The sequence below is a fragment of the Octodon degus genome, unplaced genomic scaffold (genome assembly GCF_000260255.1).
Source record: "Octodon degus isolate 3935 unplaced genomic scaffold, OctDeg1.0 scaffold00103, whole genome shotgun sequence".
In the NCBI taxonomy this organism is placed as follows: domain Eukaryota; kingdom Metazoa; phylum Chordata; class Mammalia; order Rodentia; family Octodontidae; genus Octodon; species Octodon degus.
The window spans coordinates 8,200,720-8,205,078 of NW_004524679.1; the positions used below are offsets into that span (position 1 = coordinate 8,200,720).

Below are 4,359 nucleotides of genomic sequence, written 5' to 3' on the forward strand. Positions count from 1 at the left end.
TATGTGCCGATGACATGGTACTTTACTTGGAAGATAAAAAAAAAAAACACCAAGAAGCTCCTAGAAATAATAAACAAGTTCAGTTTCATAACAGCTTACAAACGTAATACCAAAAATCAATAGCATTCTTCTACACAGATATGAAACACACTAAAAGAGAAATTTGAGAAAAAAATACCCTTCACAATAACATCCAAAAAAGTGAAATTCATAGGAATTAATGAAAACAAAGAAGATAAAGTTATTTACAATGAAAATTGCACTAGCCTGAAAATAGAGATTGAATGGAATTTCAGAAATTGGAAATATTTTTCTTGCTACTGGATAGGAAAAACCAGTATTGTGAAATTGCCATACTCTCAAAATTTCTGTACAGATTTAATGCAATCTCTATTAAAATTCCACCAACATACTGCATAGATCTAGATAAAGCATTCCTAAAATGTATTTGGAGCCAGAATAGACCTAGAGTAGCAAACACAATATTGGGCAACAAATGCAAGGCAGGAGGCATTACACCTGCCTTGAAATAATACCACAGAACTGCTGTGAAAAAATTAGCAATGTAATGACAAATAGAGCCTAAAATCAATAGAAAAGAGAAGATGCAGATACAATTGCTTACAAAATCAGTCAATTTTTAATACTTAATTGTATTGAGAAAGAAATAGCAATGAGATATTTTCAAAATTGATTATAGCATAGTTCAATAACTAATACATTGCATATTGTTACCTTTGTAGTGGTTTTTCATAGTAAAATTTCAGACATCATATCCTGTCCAAACAGTATTAGTACAAATCTTTCTTCTTACTGAATTAAGAGAAAGTAGTTTGTCTATGATATTTTGTATATATGGATACAAAATGATTCTTCATTTGTATAACCTTTTTTGTTTAGTTTTGTTGAGATGTGTATTCCATTGCTAAGTAAATACAGTAGGTGTGTGAATTCAGCAAAATAATCCTATAGAGTCCAGTAGTCAATAACAGTAATGAGTTATCCATAAGACTGGCAATGTCAGAATCTTTGACAAAGAGGCCAAACATGTTCACTGAAAAAAAGATATCTTCTTTAAAAAAATGGTTCTCTAGTTGCCAAAAACTAAAATTAGAACCCTGTCTATCGCTATGTCCTCACCTAAATTCAAAATGAATTAAATATCTGAACATTAAAACAGAAACATTAAATCTCCTTGCAGATAAAGTAGTTGGGAAACTTGAAAATGTAGGGGTTGGCACACATTTCATGTTCAATAAGCAAGCTGCATGTGAAATACTTCAATGAATAAACCACTGGGGCCTCCTCTTAATGAGAAGTTTCTGCCCATCAAAAGACATCACCAATATTGCAAATAGATAACACACAGACATTTAAAAAATCCTAATCAATAATCACTCTTATAAATGTCTTCTATCTGGAGTATCCATAGAACTAAAAAAAAATTAGGATTCCAAAATTTATTCCAGTTTTTTTCCCCGTATTTTAGTGTAGGGTCTACAGAGTGTTCAGGCTATCACTATTATAATGGACTCATAAAATATTCTCATGTTTACAACATCCCAAATTCTGGGATTACAGTCGTGCATCACAATGCTCAGTCTCATTCACCATCTCAGCATGCCTCAAGGGGGGTGCTGGTATGGCAGTACTGGAGATGAAACCGCCAGCCCCTGAGCATTCTTGCAGATGCTTTAATCTGAGGAGTTATTTGACCAGCTATTGGGCCAGAAAATTTAAAGACCCAATCCAAAAATGGTCCTCTGATATCCTACTCTTAGCATAATGAGGTAAACAAGAAACCAAGAACAAGGCATGAAAAATGAACTTATGGATTATGAGGAATTTGAATGCTCTTGCTGTGAGCATTCCCGCATTCCTAAGAAAGATGTTCCACAGCTCTGGTTTATAGGACTTCCTACTGAATCCAGAGCCCTTGAGGGTCTTCATGGACTGTGGCTTTTATCACTTCTCAAATGTTCAGCATGAGTGCATCTCCAGTCCATCCTGGTCATGGATATACTGTGTCAGGCCAAGTCTCAAATGGATAGGATGTCGGTCTTCATGCTGGCCAACCAACAGGAAATTGAGCCTTCCAGCGGCCAAATGGAAGTTCTGGTCATGTGTCACAAAAGGGAACTATCCTTCCTGTCAATAATGTGTATGAGTGCTTCTCCAAGTACATATCCAGTCTCCAATTCTCCGTGTAATTTGGAGGCCACTCTCGCAAGAATAATGAGAAAGTACGAAGAGAAACTGTCCTCACATCGTAGGGGGAATGCTAGACTGGATCCTGGCACTCATGAGAAACAGCACTCTCAACCTGAAGAACATGGAGCAGTTTTTTTCTTGACGTGTGTGACAAGATGCTGGAGCAGCTAGACATAAGGCCGGACGTGCAGGAGATCTTTCACCGGACACCCCATGAGAAGCAGTGCATTATGTGTAGCTCCACTGTGAGGAAGGAGATCCAGCCAGTGTAGAGGATGTTCAAGCAGGACCCCATGGAGGTGTTTGCAGATTGGTAGACCAATCTCATGATTCATGGCCTCCAGCAGTATGAGGTGAAGCTTAAGGACAATGAAAAGAACTGCAAGCTGTTCGACCTCCTAGATGTATTAGAATTTAACCAGGTGGTGATCTTCATGAAGTCAGTACAGAATTTCATGGCCCTGGCCTAGCTACTGGTGTAGCGGAACTTCCTGACCATCGCCATGCACCATGGAATGGCACAGCAGGAAAAACTATCACTATACCATCAGCTCAAAGAATTCCAGCGGTGGATCCTTGTGGCCAATAAAATGTTTGGACAAGATGTGGACATTGAAAGTATCAACATTGTTTTCAGCTATGATATGCCTGAAGACTCAGACACTTACCTGCACCGGTTTTCCTGTGCAGGTCCCTTTAGTACCAAAGCTTGGCCATCACTTTCGTGTGCAACAAGAATAATGCCAAAATTCTTAATGATGCTCAAGGCTTGTTTAAAGTTATTGTGGATGAGCTTCCAGAAGAGATTGACATTTCCACAAACACAAAGCAGAGTCTGTAATCACATTCCAGTAAGGAGATCACAATCAGGTCCTGCCTGCTTCTCTGGCTACAAACAAGTCTCTTTACTGTTTAAAGGGTGTGGCTTTGTGTAACAATATATTTACATAATGGATAAACAATGAGCATCTGAGATGAATACACACTTCTCAGGGGGAAATATATAACCGGTAAATAAATACCTGAAAAATGCTCCACTTCACTGGCAATTTGAGAAGTGTAATCTAAAACATTGAGATGCCCTATCTACCCAGAAAGAATGGCTGTCATAAGGAAATGAACTGTGCAGCAAGATAGATCAGCATTCTAAAGCAAATGCTTAAGCAAGTGTAAGCAGGTGCAGGGAACCAAATCTTGATCACAACCACCACATAGCAGGCCAGGCCCACACTTATGGTGGGCTGAGCAAGCAAATAAATAAAAAAAAATCAACTGACAGCAAATGCTGGATAGGCTGTGGGGAAAACGAACCCTTCTCCACTGTTTGTCGGAATGTAGACTAGTACAATGAATATGGAAAACAGTGTGGAGACTCCTCATAAAATTAGGATTGCACATCCCACTCACTCCAGCTATTTGATTATTGGATATTTTTTTAAAAAAAACTGAAAATATCATTCCACAATGACATATGTGCAGCAGTATTTATAACAGCACAATTTGTCATAGTCATATCTGGGAAGAAAAAAAAAGAAAAAAGAAAAAAAAAGCCTGTCAAGTGAGGACCTGGTGGAAAAAATGTTCTATTTTAATACAATAGAGTGTTACTCAGCATCAAAGAAAGACAAACTGAAAGTCTTCACAGATAAATGGATGCAGCTAGAGGCTATACTCTTAAGTAAAATAAACAAGACCCATATGCATAAATATCATATTGTCTCCTTAGTGTAATGACAGAAAGGAAGAAATAAAACCTGAATGGTATAACACATACAATAAATAAGAAAGAAATGGATTTTAACAATTTAAAAGGAAGAGAAGAGAAAGTAGCTCAAATAGGAAAAAAGGAAGGGATATATATATATATATATATATATATATGCAAGATGGCTGAGGTGGTTGTACTAAGAGTTTCCATCAGTTTTGGGGAATACCAGGCAATGTGTGCTGTTTTAATCTTGACTAATTTTATGCTGACATGTGGGAACTAAACAACTACATTCAGATCAGCAATTTGTAGTACAAACCTTGCTGAAAACACTCATCATCTTGGTCATCTAAACGTATGCTGTCTCTAATGTTGTATGTAACATTACTATTTAAAAGAATTGTAAGAATGGTAATAAAAAAAGAACAAAATCTTAAAAT

The 4,359-nt window shown here is 37.0% G+C and overlaps 1 pseudogene; it reads left to right on the top strand.

Annotated features, from left to right (window-relative positions):
- The first annotated feature begins 1,900 nt into the window (after nucleotides 1–1,900).
- Nucleotides 1,901–3,052, top strand: LOC101584309 (annotated as a pseudogene).
- Nucleotides 3,053–4,359: the final 1,307 nt, after the last annotated feature.